This window comes from Pteropus alecto, unplaced genomic scaffold, assembly GCF_000325575.1.
Source record: "Pteropus alecto unplaced genomic scaffold, ASM32557v1 scaffold92, whole genome shotgun sequence".
NCBI lineage: Eukaryota > Metazoa > Chordata > Mammalia > Chiroptera > Pteropodidae > Pteropus > Pteropus alecto.
In genome coordinates, this window is record NW_006432447.1 from 1,457,407 (window position 1) to 1,476,616 (window position 19,210).

At 42.2% G+C, this 19,210-nt stretch overlaps 1 protein-coding gene and 1 long non-coding RNA gene across 2 annotated transcripts in view; both read right to left on the reverse strand.

The window, feature by feature from the left end:
• ZBTB38 (zinc finger and BTB domain containing 38) overlaps nt 1–8,033 on the reverse strand; it is a 109,107-nt gene extending 101,074 nt beyond the window's left edge. Inside the window, exon 1 of the mRNA XM_025043565.1 lies at nt 7,830–8,033. The gene's annotated coding sequence lies outside the window, so the exon portion shown is untranslated. The remainder of the gene's footprint in view (nt 1–7,829) is intronic.
• A 6,205-nt stretch (nt 8,034–14,238) lies between these two features.
• Nucleotides 14,239–16,735, reverse strand: LOC112475941. The gene is made up of 3 exons (XR_003044917.1): nt 16,598–16,735; nt 14,786–14,892; nt 14,239–14,261 (listed from the first exon to the last, which is right to left on the reverse strand). It is a non-coding gene; the product is annotated as an uncharacterized LOC112475941 (long non-coding RNA).
• Nucleotides 16,736–19,210: the final 2,475 nt, after the last annotated feature.

A 19,210-nucleotide genomic window follows, 5' to 3' on the forward strand; every position in this document is an offset into this window, starting at 1 on the left:
TTGTTATGGAGCTGATTGGCCCCGGATTCTGTCTCTTGTATCCAAACAAGGTTTCACTGGAGCAAAGAGTGTGAGGCCTGGGCTTCACACTGTCCTCAAGGGCCCATAAAGGCCTGTACGAAGGAGACAGGTCTTCTAACAACTTGGACGACACTGTGAAGCTTCACCTGTGACCTCTTGTAACCCAATATGCAAACATCTAGAATTTAGATGTCCTGGCAAAGTTCATTTGTCTAAGAAATCCCTTTCTACGGGACAGATATTATTTCTTGGTACTATGTAAAATGCCCAGTCTTTGGGACAAATCCTGATGGTTTCTTAGTGCTACATGCATGCCTTCCAATGGTGAGCACGAATTTCTCCTCCCGTTAACCATATTAGGCATGGAAAGAATAACAGTGAGTCCAACAGTTTTCAAATTTTGAGCACAGAAGCATGTTTTGTTTGTTTTGTTTTTGTCGTTTTAATTAATGTTACTTGAAACCTGTGTGTGGAAGAGACATTAGCTGAACTACCTCTGGTTTCTTCTCTCTGCGCCCCTCCCCCACTCTCAGCGGCAGGCCCCTCTAGAGCCCGAGGGCCCTGGAAATGAGCATTCCGTGAACTGCTCAGGACAGCAGATCTTTTCACTCTTATCGCAGGCACACATCAAGAGGCACGCGTTACGTATTATAGACATACTATGTAGCCCATCCCGAGCTCTGGAAATGCTCTGGAGATACAGCAAAGTAAAAGGCATGTTCCCAACACAACAGAGAGGCGGGGCAGATAAGATGTCAACAGCCAGCAACCAGAGACTGTGCCCAGTACAAGGGTGTCTTGAGTACAGTTAGGGCTAGGGGCTCGGATATGGGAGAAGTGGCCAGGGCTAAGGCAGCCAGGGGCAGCTCCACAGAGCAGGTGGGCGTCAGCAGGATTTCAATAGATTTACATGGGAAGAGAAAATAAAATCTGAGGGATGAGGGTGGCGGTGCATCCAAACAAGAGGAGAAACACAAGCAAGGGTGGAAATAGTCCTGGTGTGTCAGGGAAGGTTAGCTGATGAGTCTGGTCAGATAACGGGGAGTTCCAAGTGGGAAAATGGGAAGAGGCCAGATTTCGAATGACAGGCTAGGAAAATTTAACTCATTTGGGAGACTAGCAAGAGTCTGAATGATTCAATTTAGGAGGAAAAAACCATTAGGAAAAAGAAAAAGAAGATAAGAGCAAAAATCAGACAGGAAAGCTGCTCAGATGTGGTGTTTGAAAGGTGAAGGGTCAGCAAAGGTCACCATTGATGACACACTTCCCCATTGCTGACTCTGTCCCCAAAAGGGTCACGAGCCTTCCCGGCTGGTAAAAGCGAGCTGCATTATCTTCCACTTATTCATCAGGTATCGAAGAGCATGGTGACTCATTTGAAGACACCCAGCCGAGGACTCTGGGGGTCCTGACTCACAGGCCTTCCCAGAAGAATCCTTTCCAGTAATAACATGTGATTACCAGCCATGTTCAGCGGCAAGTGAGAGCAGTCTGCGACCAGATCAGTGCTTCTCGCACCTTTCTCCCTCTCCCCCGATCCAGGAAAGGGAAACACCGGACTCTCTCCTGGCCTCAGCATCAGCTGACCACAACACACTTAGAGCCAAAGGAATTCAAAGAAAAACAGCTTTATATCGGAACCTCTCCAAAACCATCACAGTGAGACACACAGACGTGCACGTGCATACAGTAAGCCTTGAAGTAGGTGTGGGCATTGCTGCTGTTCTGAAGGATGGGCCTGATGCTACAGACTTCCATGGGAAAAATGGTATAAGACATTCTCTTACCAGACACAGTTTCATAGTGACACATTCGGGCTCGCCAGCTCTGTCTGTCTCTATCTTTCTGTTTCTGTCTGTCTTTCTCTCTGTTCCCTACATAATCAAAACCCCAGAGACACACAGAGGGCACGTTTTGGGGGGTAGGAGGAAAAGGCATAAGGAGTCTAAGTATCCTGCACAAGGCCCCTAAATAAGACAGTGCATCGCCACCCTCTCGTACTGGTCCCCCAGTTCCAGAGGCTGTGTTCTGTCCAACAGCTCTGCAGGGCAGATGAAAATGACGTCCTCAGAAAAGGGGACAAAGAGGAAGAAGGATAGCTACATGTACATTCCTTATCAGCAAAGGAAGGCTTTCCGGAAGGTTGTTCTGGACTTCCCAGCACCTCCCTCTGAATTCGTGGGAGCCTATTCCTGAGGCTCTGGGGGCTGAGGAGAGGGAGCACCACAGTGGCCTTACAGTCAGGAGAGCACGTCAGCCATAGGTCAGCAGTGACTCAGCATTGATGAGAAGGCAAGACCTCCCTGTGATGACCAGCTCCCGTCAGCACGGGACTCATCCTCCTCCCAGCACCCATGCCCACACTCAAGGACGGAACTCTTACACCAGCCTCCCGGTGACTGAGTCTCTCTTCCACAGTGAACATGCCATCTCCCCTTCACTGGTTTTCTGTGCCAACTAGTTTTCTAAATTTTATAAATACAATAATGTGTACCTGATTTTTAAAAATTCAAACTGTACCAAAGACTGTGTAATGAAAAGAAAAGTAATAGAGTTTAAGTATGATTTTCTAGCTCTTGATGCATTCATGGCAAGCAGCTTCACATGACTTCCATTTTTGTAGATGAGGAGATTAACTTGACTTGTGTGTCCTTCCATTCCTGTGCGCCTCCATCCTGTCCCTCTCCGCTGACCCCTTTACCAGCACCGCTACATGGCACCAAGGTTCATAACTTTTATGTTTGTGGTTTATCTAGAGCTCGATTCTTAAAAACAACCAGCATTTATGATATTCTGATTGCGCCAGTTGTTCTTTCCAGAGGCAAGTGGAGACCCTCAGAGAAGAACACGTAGATGAGTCACTAAAGTTGTGCTGCCCAAAGGGCAATAAAATAACGAAGTTAGGAGGAAGACTGGGGAGGGGATGGAGGGTGTATTAAAGTTATTTTTCCTCTGCACATTGAAAGCATTTCTCAGCTCTGACCATTGCACGTCAGGAAGGATGGAAGGAACAAAATCATGGGCCTTTATTTATGTATTCCTCTGTATTTTTTGAGCACCAACTATGTGCTAGGTACAATGATAAATGCTTAAGATGCATATGAGACTAGTCCTCACCTTTAAAATGCTCCTAAGGAAGAGACAGGAAAATCAAAGACAGTGTGTAAAGAGTGAAAGCTCCAAGAAGCCAGAGATTGTTTTTTTGTTCTGTCCACTGCTGTAATTTTGGTATTTAGACTAGCCAATTATTGAATGAACAAGTGAATGAATGAATGAATAAATGAATGCCAGAGTTATGCAAATTGGAGGAACACTGGGAGAAGGGAAAGGGGATAGAACAAGGGAGGGGGCACTGGTGAGATCAGTAAGGAGGAGACCTGGAGGGTGCCTGCCTCAGGCTTTAATGCTTGGAGAAGGTCCGCAAAGTGAGGTTGGGCTGAATACTGAAGACCAAGTAAGAGGTGCACATGGATGGGGCAGAGTTTGGGAACACGGCAGGACACGACATGAGAACGACAAGAGGGAGCAATTCATAGAGGGATTTGTGCGCAGGGCTGACAAGTCTGGCCTTTTTCCAGGGGTGATAGGAAATCTTGGAGGGCTGTCAGCAGGGGAGCAGCATGGTCAGGTGGGTTTTAGAAGCACCCCAGTGTGGGCAGGATGGGGGTGATGGGGCTGGAGGTGGGAGTCCAGAGAGAGGGCTGAGGCTGTCTCTGGCATGAGACATGGCGAGAAGCTAAACTAAGGCCTGAGGTTGGAGAGGAGGGCTCAGCCCTGAGAACCACGTAGGAAGGAGAATTTGGACAACCTGCAGGATGGCTCACCACAGGCTGAACTCCTGATGTGAGTGGCTGAGGAGGTGGTGGCATCATTTACAAAGAGGACTGAAAGAACAAGTTTTGTGGAGCTCTCAGTACCACTGCATTCTGTGTATGTGGGAAAACCAGAGGGGTGGATCTATCTACAGATCAGAGCAATATTGCCAAGTAAGTAGTAGATGAAGCCATGGACAGAAAAGCCGGAGGGCGATAGGTACATTAAAGTATGTGAGAAACACCGCCTTTAAGAATGGACAGACACCGAGAAGTGAAGCAGACTGGGAGAGTTGAACTGGGAAAAAGGGTGTCACTGTTTCAGTGCAGGGGTGTGTGTGCACCAATGAATGAATGAATGAATGAATGAGTATATTAAATGATTTATCCCTTCTTTTCATTGTAGCTTTCCTCCCCTGAAGTAACTTCAAGCACTAGACTGCACAACTAGATTCCGTCCCCATTAACCTTGAGGTAACAGCTGCCAGAGGCACGACCTAGTTCTGGATGTGATGATAAAGTTTCTCTAGGATTTTCAGGAAATATTGGAAGTCACAAAGAGTCTCAGTAGTTCTCCAACCAGTGGTTTCTCTGGCAGTTAGTTTTCAAAAAGAAAATAATTAACTTTTTATTTTAGAATAGTTTTAGGTTTAAAGAAAAGTTGAGATGATAGTACAGAAAATTCTCATCTACCCAACCCCTAAGTTTCCCTGAGGGTTAACACCGGCCTTTACTGTGGTTCCTTTGTCATAACTAATGAACCAATTCAGATACATTATTATTAACTAAAGGCTATACTTTATTCGGATTTCCTTAGTTTATAAGTATGTCCTTTTTTGTTGTCGTTCTAGGAGAGCATCCAGGATACCACATCACACTTAGTTGTCGTGTCTCCTTACACTCCTCTGGCTGTAATAGTTTCTCACACTTCCCTTGCTTTTGATGACCTTGCCAGTTTTAAGGAGTACTGGTCAACTTTTATAGAATTTCCTTCTATTTGAATTTTTCTGATGTTTTTCTCATTATTAGACCGGAGTTATAGGTTTTCGAGAGGAAGACCATAGAGGTAAAGTACCGTTTCCACCACATCTTATCAAGGTATATACTGTCAACATGAGTTATCGCTATTGATGTTGACCTTGGTCATGTGGCTGAGGCTGTGTTTGTCAGGTTTCTCCACTGTAATGTTACTCCCTACCCTCCTTCCATACTGTGCTCTTTGGCACACATAGTGGAGAGTTGTGTTTCCACTTTTTGAGGGAGGAGGCAGTTAGCTTTCTACAGCTCATCCTACCTTTTCATTTGAAGGAAACTTCTCTCTAGCTTCCTTTCTTCTCTTTCAGACACTCTTTTTAAGAACACACAGACTTGTCAACTATGGAACCTGACTTTAAAGAGATCTTTTATGAAGCTTAACATTCCTAAATGTATCTAAACACATACACCTCAAAATACCACATGACAAGATTTTAAAATGCAGGTAGTGACTTCCCTCCAGGAGGCACTGGTTTACTGCTGGTTTACTGGTTTAGACATCAGGCATGGATGTTCTCCTCGAAACAAGCCTGGAAGGATGTCTTGTCCAGGAGCCCATCTAACAAGCCTTCACCCCTTGTCCACGCTGCTGCTGTCATGTATGACTTTGGCCTAACTTAAAAGTTAGGAATAAGTAAAAAAAAAAAAAAAAAAAAACCCACAAGAGGAGGAATCAGAAAGGAAGTACTTAAAAAGAATAAAGGATGTTGCACTGTATTGTACAGATAAACAATGTCCTACTTTTTTACACGAATAGCACTCATGTCTATAAACCAAGAGTATCACAGTAAAGACACAAAATGTGATTAGAAATTGCATCACTACACAAAAAGTAAGGTAAACAATTCCACACCAAGATTGTAGGAAAGAAGATTATTTAAAAACACAAAGAAACTCCAATAAGAATTATTGCCATATGAGTTAGGAAACATAGCGCTTATATCTTAGCATAATCAATTTTTATAATTTAATAAAAAATTATTGTACTCTAATAAGACACTACCTCCCTACTTTGGTTCTCTCCAGTGTCTGTCCTGCTGCCCTCGGGGGCCTCTCCACAGGGTAAGGAAAAGTAAGGAAGTGACAAACATAAACTGTTTTTCTCTATCACTCTATTTTCCTCCTTATTGCCTGGACTTTGAAGTTCAATGTCATGTAAACATTAACTTGCTTCTTAAATAAAGCCATGAAGAACAAACTGTGGCCTGAGCATATGATTTATCCAAATACTTTCCCATGAGCTCCAAGGATTCTAATTTTTTCTCTACCAGTATGTCTCTATCTCATAGAATTAGTTTGGAAATAGTCTTATCATTATTATTGTTATTGTTATTGTTATTTTGTTATTGAAGTGTTTTCCAAAGAATGCCTAACAGAGATGATTTCAGATGGTAATATCTACTAAGTTTCTTTTTAAATATATTTAAGGTAAAAAAAAATTTTGATTTAAAGGAAAAACATGTTAAATAGTACAAGTGGTAAAAGGCAGGGCAAAAATGATCACTGGCTGAAGTTTGGGACCCACTGATCTCTTGCATTAATCAGTTGCACAGGTGAAATTTGCTGTACACATAAAGCCTGAATTGTCTTATTATAACTTTGGGAACAACTCACAGTAGCTAAGATGGTACATTTATTTTTTTTGCTAGTCATTAGTCATCACCTACCTACATTACTAACAGTTTTCTTTAATAATACAATCGTGTGGATCGTGAGAGTCTAAATTACTCTGGCAAACCCTTTAAAACAAGTCACATGCCCCTTTAACACAGTCTTTGCAAGACTGGTATCAAAAGAGAGGTTTCTCTGAATTTGCTCTGGATAAGTTTTTACATTTTCTCCTAGGTTGCATTTTATTTTCTCCAAATTCAAATAATATAAAATTATAGTGACTTTTCCTAACATTGAGAACTTTAATATATGTTGCTGACTTGCTGAAGAAACCGTCCCTTAGTTTTGAGATCTTGATTTTATAAAAATGAATGTTTCACTTATTTCTTCCTACCCCCATTATGGTATATTCTTTTGCAATGCATGTGTCATTTAGAGTTGGCTTGCTGGACCAGAATTATGTAGCCTGTATGATCCTGAATAACTAAAAGACCAATATTAAGAACATGTTAATTTCCTTAATCTTTTTTTCTTCTGCACTGAGATGTTTTTCCTTAACACATTACATACTTTTGAGCCTTTGCTGCATTACTGTGTGTGGTTAATCCCTCTCAACTGCAGGAAGCCTAGATATTTATAAATTTCCTCAGTGCACTAATTCTGTTTAGCTGGCCTTTTCTAAATACCAGACTGACCAGCTGCAGTCAATTGTCACTTCCTTGATCACTCTGCATTTATCCATAAGTAAAATTCTTGGTTGTTTTAATTTGCTTTTGAGAACTGGGCATAGACAGAACAAATGGCTACTATATTACAGAGTTCTGAATTTATCTTAAAATACAATCACTGCTGTTTATGTTTAAGTTCCAAAGAGTACATTTGTTGCTATTCTGGTTGTCTACTATTCTTTTATCTTTATAAATACATCCTTCATTTCACAAAGTGACTTAACTTGTGTCACTGATTCTAGGTGTCAGTGACAATGCTTCTAATTAACTATGAAAACACAACTATGTTTTTGTCGCATTCTTCCTGAATAAAACATTCACATTCTTTCCATTCATAAACATTCTCCAATCTCTTCCTCTCTCTCCTTCCCCGCTTCTCTCCTTTCTTTCCTTCCTTCATCAAACGTTTATTAAACATGTACATGTCAGGCACTATGCTAGAAGAGGGGAATCAATGATGGATAAACTTTTGGTCCCCCATGAAGATATTCTATTGATGTAAAATATTTTCTTCCTGTTTATTCCGAAGGTTATTTGGAGAAAATACACTAATTAAATTCATGGGAAAGAAAGCAAACAATGAACAGCTTTCACTGAGTTGGAGAAAAAGTATGTCACCAACCTTTGGCTGTTGCAGAGTAATCTTCCTTCTTTTTGGACTCTGGCTATATCAACAATTCTTCTTTTCCCCAAGAACTGGCTCTGGGGAGGGCATCCTTCCTCTTCCAGTGTAGATAATCTTGGGTGGGAATGTGTGGATGGACACCAGTTGGATGAGACCCACAGCAGCAGGAGAGTCCTCCTAGAAAACGTAGGTACCCGCACTTGTTTGGTGTGGCCGCCTAAAGCCTCTGGTAGAGAGCTTCTGTAGAAAACCACAAATGCACAGGAAATTGGAGAAAATCAGATAAAGGCAAACCATTAAATGACACATGTACAGAAAGGAAACAGTTAAGAATTAACCCAAATTCATTTAAGGCTATAAGAACCAGTGGTGCAACGGTTTAGTTAATAAATAGCTAGTCTCCAAAGGTAGGGCATTTGAACCAAATGACAAAGAACTTTCAGAGCTATCAGGGGGCAGGTGGATGGAGAAGTAGACTCATCCTAGAGAATCACAAATCACTGTGAGAAGGAGGAGCAGGTACTGTACACTAGACCACTGTAGACCCGGACATCTATTCATCTGTACATAGCCATACATATATCTATTGATCGATTCAGCAAATACTTGCTGCGTTCCACTGTTCTAGATAATGCTGGTGAGGATACAGCAGTGAGCATGCCTTCATAGACTTTAAAATTCAGCAATATATAGGGGGTACATTGAACAATCAATTGGATTTTAGGTAAGGATTACACAAAGAAAAAGGCAATGTTCGAACTTGAGCTTGCTGAGTTTAGCTAGTTTTTTTTTTTGTTTTTTTGTTTTTTGGTTTTTTTTTTAATGTTAGGGTCCAAAGGACCTTCCAGTGGAACAGGTTATCACCTACACCCTCATCCTTTCCCTAGTCTGAGGTTGTCTCCTTCTTTTTCCATTCTCTCAGCTTAGCAAGACCATGTTACATCTTTAGATGCAGGCCCATCTATACTTAGGCCTCCACTCCTGCCCTAACAGGGAACATGAGACCCTTGGCTGTTCTGCGCTTGGCTAAGAATCAGCTTCTTGAATTTCTAATTTCTTCACTGTTTTTGATCTCTACAAATTGAGTTCAATTTCCTGGATGTCCCAGACACAATATTTAGCCAATGTCCTCAGTTTAACAGATACCCATCAATCTACATGATCCCACTCAAATCCCTAACCTAGCCCTGAAGAATTGTTGTATGGAGTGTGATAGCCTGGGCAGAGTGCCTAGGGACTGTAGTCAAGGGACAGAGGTGAGCAAAACTGAATGTGAGATGGGTTAAATGTGTGGAAAACAGGTCAGGAGTCCTGTTAGTCCTTAGGGATCATAGTTTCTAGGGAACATGTTGCTTCTAGAAGATGTTCCCAGAAATAATTCTTCCTATGTTGTGATTTGGAGACAGTTTAGCGGTGAGAGTAAAGGGTCTCTTTGCAAATAAAATCAGGAAAAAGACCACTTGGAAATTCAAGCAAAACAAAAAGGTATAGGACAAAAAACTACTTGTGGAAGGGTGAGCATCACTGAAGAGATGGGGGAAGGAAAAGCTGAGGAGGAATGTGTTTTATCATTGTCTCCAATACTGTGCAGGTGGGGAGATGACTGACTGGTCTTCCGGTCCATTTGGAAGGCAGATCCCATACAAGAGACATGTGGTACCATAATATAATTCATTCTTTCATTCTCCTAGTTTTTTGTTTGTTTGGTTTTTTGAGTACACACTGTGGTCTAGATATCATTGAAGATATCTAGACAAGACACAATCTCTTTCCTCTTGGAGCTCACAGTTTAATGGGAAATGCAAGCCTTTGAACAACTAATTAAAATACTACAAGTTGGGATTTCTGACAGCTTCCTTGGGACCTTAGAGCAAGGGCAACCCCATGCTTCCCAGGATGGTTTAGGAAAGCATTTCCAAGGAAGTAACATTTCTGTTGAGTTCTAAAGAACAAGGGTTTTTCCATGGTAGAATTTTTTTTTTTTTTTTGGTCTCTACTTAACTCTTCTTAATGGGAAAAGGTTATTTAGGACCAGTCTACCATGAATAGCTCAGTTTTCTTCACTAATATAGCTCTCATTGTTAAACTAAAACTCTATTTAATTTTTAGAACTAGTATGAAAACCACTCATTTGAGCCTGAACTGGAAAAAGTTTTTGAACCTACTAAGCCAAGGACTAAATGTTTGAGCAGAGTTAGAAGACATGGCAACTGAACTCTGCTCAAAGAGAGACTTGGCCTGATTGGCTAGACATCTCTATTTCTCTTTAGCAACTAATGACTGATAACTGGCTCAACCTGAGAAGTTTTAGGGCAGTGTAAGAGCAAGCTCCAAATTTCCTAAACGAAAAGTAAAAATGTGTATGGGGGTGCAGCAGGGACTTCTTCTACACTCAAAGGAAGCACTTCCAAATAGTTTCCAAGAGGACTCAAATGAATTTTTATTTTCCCAGGTCCCTAAACCATCAGACCTGAAGGCCTTGTATTAAGTTTGCTAGGGCTGCCATAACAAAATACCACAGACTGGGTGGTTTAAACAACAGAAATTAATTTCCTCGCAGTTCTGGAGGCTCTGTGTCCCAGATCAAAGGTTGGTGTCCTCTGAGGCCTCCAGATGGCTGCCCTCTTGCTGTGTCCTCACATGGCTTTTTGTGTGTACACATCCTTAGTGTATGTTTTTTTGTTGTTCAAATTCACTCTTTCAGAGAGACCAGTCAGATTGGATTAGGGCCTCATTTTAACTTAATTACTTCTTTAAAAATCCTATCTCTAAATATAGTCATATTTTAAACTACTGGGTGTTAGGGCTTCAGTATATGAATTTGGAGGGACATAATTCAGGCCAACAGCCTCCTTCTGCAGATTCTTGCTGTCTGGTTGCCCTGTTATTCACTGTGTGGAAAGAGGCATGAACCACAGAGAAAGCCAGTGACCATAAGGCCCTCTACTTCCTAAAAGAACTCCTGCCTCAAACCAAGAGAGAAGTGGAAGTCTTGGGATCTGGCACCCCTTATGCACACCTGCACTCTATTGCAGAGAGAGCCTCTTTTCATCGGCCTCCCAGGATTTCTTCCTTGATTTCTTCCTGCATCACCCAGGGCATCTTCTTGAGTTTTCAGAGTGACAAAGAAGGTTTCTACTAGAGGCTGCTGAAGTGTCTACATATTTTGCGCCTTAGGTTAAAATGGGAAAGATAAAAATCATTGGCCATCAGAGGCTTCAGACTAAGGAGTAGTCAAAGATCTCAGGTTGCTTTTACAAGCAAACTACAATGAAATAACAGAGCCAAGGCTAGAGGAAGTAAAAGAATTCTGCAAGGCACAGTTAGCAGCACTTTGAAAGTTACTGTTTCCTGTTTGCTAACAAACCTCATTCCTTCACAGTGGCCTTACTCAGTGTTAACAGGTCCTGTTTGCCCGTGGCTCTGGGTCAATTCATTGAAAGGCAGTTGTTTCCATTTTAGCTATATAGTCCCTGCCAGTCCCACCCCTTCCTTTCCTGTCCTTCTCAACAGTTTCTTCAATGGTTTCTAATCCCTGTCGATCCTCCCACTACCACTTGTTTTCACATCCTCCAATCCTTTCAAGCATCTCTTGGTTCCTCCAAGCCTTTGTCCCTTTCCCCTTTTCTTTATTAACCCTAGTTCTACATTATCCTCCATCCCACAGATCTCTCCATGGAGTACAAACTCCCATTCTTTAGCCCCTTCCATTATGTCAATCTCCTCCCAGCCCCACCCACCCTTCCGCAACCCTCCCACTACCTCAGAGAGAATGCAGGCATTTTAATGATAAATACAGCCCAAAGGCCTATCAAAAATGCTGTACCAGCTTACACTCACATCAACATAGAATTCTATGATCGGGCTTGATCTCAGAAACACCTCCACCAATACAATTCAAGCTAGATGATACTATGTTTTGTGAAAATAAACATCTTAACTGCCCTTTTGTTTTCTCAATAACTAGTAATGTTGAAAATCTTGTCATACATGTTTTTTGGATAATTGTATTTCTGATTCTGTGAATTGTCTGTTCATATTCTTTGTTCATTTTTCAGTTGGGTTGCCTTTTTTTATAGATTTATATATTTGGACTTTTATATATTATTAGACTTTTTAAATTTTATATATCACAAATATTTTCTACTCGATGACCCTTGTCTTCTCACTAACTGAGCTGACAGACTGAACATTCCTTAAAATGCTGTTAAACATATAATAGAATATTGGCTAAATAAAATTTCGCAGAAATGTTAAAAAGTTATTAAAAGAATTCTATGCAGTATGAATTGCTGTAAATTTTAAAAATAGGTAAAAGAAGTAAATATGGTACATTGATCAGTGAATTTGAGCAAATGGGTATTCTTCCTTTACCAGCATTGTATGGTCTCAAATAGCTCAAAGTATGAATGTATTTCTTAGTTTTATAGTCCATTTTCCCCTCATATTCATTACTTTTCTTTTTAATCACACGAGCAATATATTTTATTGTGGAAAGATTTAAAATTATACACACATACACACAATTGTAGCAGATGTTTTCTCTGCCTACCCAGTTGAGTCATTCTCCCTTCATCCATGAAAGAAAAACCCAGATTTTGTTCAGGTTGCCCCTCCAACTTGTTAATTGGATTATTTAATTCTCTAATTTTGCTACTCTATTTATGAATTTTTGAGAAAGTTACATTAAGAGGAGGGGTAGGAGAAACCCAGAAGCTTAGCCTCAGACCCTTCAGTGAGACTGAGAGATTCCGGAATTACACGAGGTGACCACACAGTCCGCTCACTCAACAGTGTAGTGAGACTGCCTTTGTACCTCTTGTGCGTTTCATCTAGAAGGTGCTCATCCAAGTTCCTAAAAGGGGTCTAAAATGGACTTAGAGTGTGGCACTTTGCAGAACTGGTGGGCTGGCAACCCCAGTAGACATGTACTCTTATAAGGGGGTTAGGTGAAGAGAACCTGGCAGACGATGTGATGTATGATAGACGGTGATGTCCTGCCTGACCCAAGGGGAGACAAGGACTAAGCCAGAAGCACAGACGGTCTTTTTATAAGGGACTTTGTATGACTTGAACTGGTAGCCTTGTGAATGTGGTGAGATTGCCTGAGGTCTGGGGACTCTCAGGTTACAAGTCATATATCATAAATATGTTGTAGACACAGACTCAGAGAGCTGTGAATGTGCACAAAATTCTTTAGAGCCAAACAATACAGGCCCACATACCGGATATGTGTGCTGCAAAACAGACATAATGCTTACATAAAGAAAGTAGAATCTTCTCTTCCACATGTTCTTTCAATTTTTTGTTATAAAATATTTCACACCCAAATAATTTAATATGTAAGAGATAAATAGGTCTCAGGACCCCTGTACACTCTTAAAAATTGAGGACTCCACAGAGCTTTTGTTTATATGGGTTATATCTAGCAATAATTACCATATTAGAAATTAAAACAGAAAATTTAACAATATTTAATTCATTTTAAAATTACAATAATAAATCCAATACATGTTAACACACCAATGTTTAAGAAAAATATATTTTCTCAAAGGAAAAAAAAGTTGTGAGAAGAACCTGTTTTACATTTTTGCAAATCTCTGTCTGGCTCAATAGGATACAGCTGGATTCTCATATCTGCTTCTGTATTCCAGTCTGTTCTAATGTTATTTTGGTTGAAGTACATGATAAGAAATTGGCCTCACAGGGAGATGTAGTTGGAAATGAGGAAAATATTTTAATAGTCTTTTTAGATATTATGTATACTCTCTTTTGATATTATCCTCAAATGCAATAAATGATAGCTTCTTAAAGTTAGTAGCAATGTACAATCTAAAACTACGTCAATGAACTTTTCAAACTCTGTTACAATAAAAATCCACTACTTTGCAATTGGAATAGACTTTTTAATCCATGTATCAGAATGTTGTAATTTCATGCAGATCACTTGGAAAATACTAGTTCACTAGTGTAGTGTTATTAAACTATGTCCACATATTGTTTGGTACTCCTCCTCCCTTTAAGAGGCAGAGCTTAGTTTCCCTCTCCTTGAGTGTGGACCATACAGAGGACTCACTTCTAATGAATAGAATGTGGTGGAAATTACAGATGTGACTTCTGAGGGTATTTAAGGGTATAAAAAACATTGGGGCTTCTATCTTGCTCTCTTTCTCTTGGATCATTTGCTCTAAGGGAAGCTAGCTGCCATGTGGTGAGGATACTCAAAGCCTTGTGGAGAGGTCCATGTGGTGAGGAACTGAGGCTTCCTGCCAACAGCCATGTGAGTGTGACTCTGGGAAGCAGATGCTCTAGCTCTAGTCAAGCCTTCAGATGACTGCAGCCTCAACAGAAATCTTGATGCAAATGCAGGAGAAACTCTAAGTCAGAACCATCTGCATAAGCCACTCCCAAATTCGTGACCCACAGAAACTGTGAGATAATAAATGTTTGTTGTTTTAAATCACTACATTTTGGAGTAATTTGTTCTGCAACAACAGATATCTAATATACTGAGTTATGCAAATATTCCAAATGTTGACACAGTGTTCAATAGAAGAAAAATATCACATTTGCTAATATCACCACCAAGTTCATCAGAAGAATTTTTTAAGCATTGGGAAACTATCAAGATATATGGCAGATACGTTTTTCAAAATCCTAATTTTTGCTTAAAAGACTAAATTTTATCATTGGCAATAAGTAATGTCAATTGTTTCCCTTGAAGTAGCAAGCTCACTTTGTTCATTTTGTAGAAAATGTCTACCAAACACCCAAGTCCAAATAATCATGCTGTCAGTCATTCAAGTAAAAGAGGTGTTTTTTGGAAGAGTCTAGTTCAAATTACTAGCAAATAAACAAGCACAGACTTGCTTTTGGTTGAGCAAGTGACACCTATTACTACTTCCAGGAAAAGAGTCTCACTGTCTGGAGGATAGCAAATAGCGTAACAATACCTGCCACCAGCAACAGCAGTCCCAGGATGTCAACACACTCCACGGTTTGCACGTGATGGAGTTGCCAAGAAAAATAGGACTCACACAGGCACTGGATGGAACAATGCCTTACTCACATAGAGAAGAGAAAGAGAAGGATTAGTTTCAATAGTAAGTATCCTTCATGGCCAGCATGCGCAGTCTGCATGCCCTCTTCTTGTGCTGCAAGCAAAGGATCCCATTCCCTCCCTGCCAGGAACAGATATAGCAGTAGGGCTGGGCAGGTGCCATATGACACACACACTTTAGCAGAACAAAGAAGTACACATCAAGTCCAGAACAGGGAAAGATATTCCCAAACAAAGTGAGATGCCCAGCACAGGCTGTGAGAGTTATTTATCTCTTTGTTAAGAAAATGTTCTGGCACAAGGCATATACTTATGTGAACGTATATAGGGGTTGAAAAACTATGCACACGTGACTGCCTTTCTCAACACTTTTTCTCAAGACAAACACTGTACCCTGGTATTCAGCAGACTTGCTTTATATATACGTCTTATTTTGTCACACACAACATAAAATATATATATATTTATATATATATCCTCAAGGTTCAAAATCGAGTAAAATGAATATATATTTTTTTACATCTTCGTTAAGGATATTCTTAAGTGAAACTGCCTCCCCCTCCTGTCCAAGAGCATCGGAGCAAAATACAGTAACTGTAAATATAGCTTGATGCCACTGCCTTGATTCATGCCAAGATGCTAGCAGTTTTACACACTATTTTAAATTTAAATGTCAATAGTTAAAAATGCAAATAAATCTTAGTGTTGCTGTGAAACCGTTTTGACCTTGCAGATTCCCCAAAAGGGTCTCTAGGACCTCCACAGCTAGCAGAGGAATGTGGCAACATTGAGCGGCATAGAATTACTAGTAGTCGGTGGGGGGAAGTGTTTGTAGCTCCCCAGGCTGATGGGCAAGTGTTTACTTCAGACTGTTAAGAAAAAACTAAATTACTATGAGTTCTATAATACTTCTGAAAAATGTGTTCATTTGCCTTAGAGATATATATATATTTCTTTCCAGATACGCAATGATGATAGATCTCATTCTCTCTCAGCCCTGCACCCTAACCGTATTTTAATTCAGTAACTTTTAGTCCCCAAATGTCCTGCAATTCCCTTTTAGTCCATTCTTTCCCTTCAAAGGCTCCAGTCTCAAATCCCAATCCCACCAGCTGCTCCCATTTCTAGGTGGGTGATCAAAGCGGCCTCAGGAGGAAAGGTGAAAACAGGCCGTGGGGCCTCAGGTGTTGCTGGGGTCTGAGGAAGAAGGCTGACTTTCTCGAATCCAAGCATTTTGAAATATGTGGTGAAAGAGGTGGCAAGTCAGGAACCATAGATCCTCTGCCTCTCTGCTATTGTCCACACCCATCTCCGCTACCCACAGCTTTGGTTCCTGCAGCCATTGCTGGAAGTAGCATAAGGGCTGTGGGACACGCACATGGAGCCCTGTGGGTTATGTCTTTAGGGCCAAGGCCTTTACTTCTTCTTCCCAGTGGAAGACAGGCAATGCAGGGATGGGAACAAGGGGCCCCGAGGCAATCTAGCTACAGGTCTGCCTCCAGACGCCCGGAGGTGGGCAGAGCGTTTGCAGCGGCTGCAGGCCGAGGGACTGCAAGGCTGGGGGTGGGGGGCTCTGGAACGGGCGGAGGGAACCGGAACACTGCAAAGTGTGGAAAGGCTGCAGCCAGGTCCTTTCCCTCCGAAGTCCGGGTTTCTCTGATTCAAGGACGACCCCTGGAAGTAAACACTTCGCAACACCTCTCACCATTCTACCCCTTCAGAAACCGCCTTTACTGACGCTTTTGTCCCACTTTCCGCTTTAAAAAAAAGAAGAGCACAGTTCCGGGGTGGGGACTCCAGAAGCTTTCTGGGAAATGAAGTCTCGGGCGAAAGGATTCTGGGAGCCGTAGTTCCTACTGTTCACTTTGCGCACGCGCATTTCCGTTTCACGTCACAGCTTCTGTTGCTCCGCGATGTGGGAGAAAAGACGTGTTCATCCGTGCACTGCCGGCCTCCCACTGTCGGCCCTTCAGGCTCCCTGTCCAGTGGGGTGGAACGTGACAGACGGACTTGGGTGCTCTTTCAATTATACTTTCTCGAGTCCAGGCATTTTGAAACAATAACTGTTTCAATTGCTAATTGTAATTGGGTAATTACAGCGGCATATGATAGCTGCCAAGATGCAGGACAGAAGGACAGCGCGGTAAAGGCTGGTAGGAAAGGCCTCAGAACCGAAATCTTAGGCTGTGGCATAGGACCAGGCCGAGAGGCGATGAGTCCAAATTATGGGGCCTTGAGACCCCAGAATCCCCAGTGAGCAGGGCTATGACCTTGAAAGGGCCCTTGAGGCAGACGGAAGAGATGGGCCTTATTTCCTGACAGTGTAAAAGCTGTTGTCGGTTTCAGGCAGGGGCGTGCTGTGACCCTAACCTCATTTTATTAAGGTCACTGTGGCTGCGATTTAGAAGGTTAGCAAGGGAAGGACATTGGGGACCAAGCACTAATCCTGGGAGATGTGATGAGAGCCAGTAGTGGCAGTGGCTGTGTGATGACGAGCGCACAGGGAGAGGGAGATGTTGAGGATGTCCAGATTTCTGGTGTGGTCGGCTGTCATGTCTGCGGATATTTTTACCTAGTGAAATTCTTATGTCTCAACCTCCCAAAAGACTTGAGGGGGTCAATGAGTGAGCACATGTGCAAATCCATTCACAAAACTATTCAGATGCACAATTTGACCCAAAGGACATTCATGCAGAGCCATACAACTCTCAGTTACGCCCACCCTTGTGAGCACACTGATAAATAAATACACAATGCCAAATAGCTCCTCATGATTACATACTCACTCCCTGCCCCAGGCAAGGGCCTGCTAAATGTATCTATCACCTCAGCTCTAAAAGCCTCTGCCCAGACCTGAGGATGCCCTGCCATCTTGGGCTAAATGTGGCCTCCCCAAAGGACATATGTTGATTTCTCTGGGTCTCTTTCTGGGAACTTCACATACAGCTCAGCTTTTATCTTTCGTACTATATCCACATCCATTATAACTCTAACTCTTCCTAGTCACTTTCCTGCTACCTTGCCCTGATGGAAGAGAGAAATGGGACTTGAATCCAGGTAAGGATTTTGCATATCTGAATGTGTTTGCTGAGGGTCTTCCCAGAGCAGTGGTTCTGGAAATATCTGTGTATGCTAGAGTCTTTTAACAATCCAATGAAAGCTGTGAACCCTCTTCCCAGATAACCACACATCTTAATATTCACACTACTTTGAAACTAAATTGCAACCTATCTGCGGGGCTTTGGTTAAGAACCTCACTAGAAGTAGATCAGAAGGTCAGTTTCCTGGTTCGACACTCTACAGTCTTCAGGTGGCTCTCGAGAGGAGAAGAGTAGGGCTCCAAGCAGGCAGAGGAATCAGGGTGTGAGAAAAGGGCACTTTGTCCTCCTGTCCATCCGTAACCCTTAGTTATGGAACCAGGCTGTCAATCTTGCAGGTCCGCTTCTGGGCAGTCAGTCATTCAGCTGGTTAGAAGAAGAGTCAGCCAGGCAGGCAGTTCAAGCTTATCAAATGTTTAGTTATTTAGGATTAGTAAGTAGGACAGTTAGAAAGCCAGTATGTCAATCAAGTGATTTGTGGTTTAGAAACTTAATCGGCTAATCAGCTGGTCACTCAGGATCCATCAGGATCGATCAGTCGGAAGGTCAATTTAATGGCTAATCTGTCTATCCAGGTGCCAGTTGTTGAGAACACTAAACAGCAGGTTCATCAGTGGGACAAAAGGGCAGTTGAGGTGAGATCATCTGGATACTGAGTGTGTTTCTACTTGCTGCATCTGAAGACAATGTCCACAGGTGGAGAGAAGAGTTGACTCCTAGGCCACCAGAGGGAGCTCCAGTTTGATGGGAAAGAGGCCTCGTCTGGTGCCGGGAACAAGGAAAGAGGAAAAGCTGAAGGAAAGGGCCAAGCCTAGTTGTCACTAGAGGGCAGTGTGGCATCCCTTCATTTCCTAGCTTCGCATACTGGAGGTTCAACTTCAGGCTTTGGAAGCCCCGGTTTCTGGCTAGCTTTTGGAGAAATGCTCTTGAAAGGCCTTCTCATCTGGGGAGTTCCTCACTAAGACATGCTTGGCTCCGAGCTGGGAGGAAGCTGGCCAGCTGCCCACCAGGAGAAAGACTCGTCTTTCTTGGCCACCTCTGCCAAGGGAAGGAGGAAGAGTGGAGTGGCGAGCGCCTCACAGTCTGCCACAAGAACACCGAGGGGAACAGATCCCTAGAGCGGAGGCAGGGAGGGCAGGATCCGTCTTCAGTTTAGGTGCATGTCATCTCCCAGGCTATTTGTCCTTCAGCATTTCTGAGGGCCCAGGAAGAACCAGACC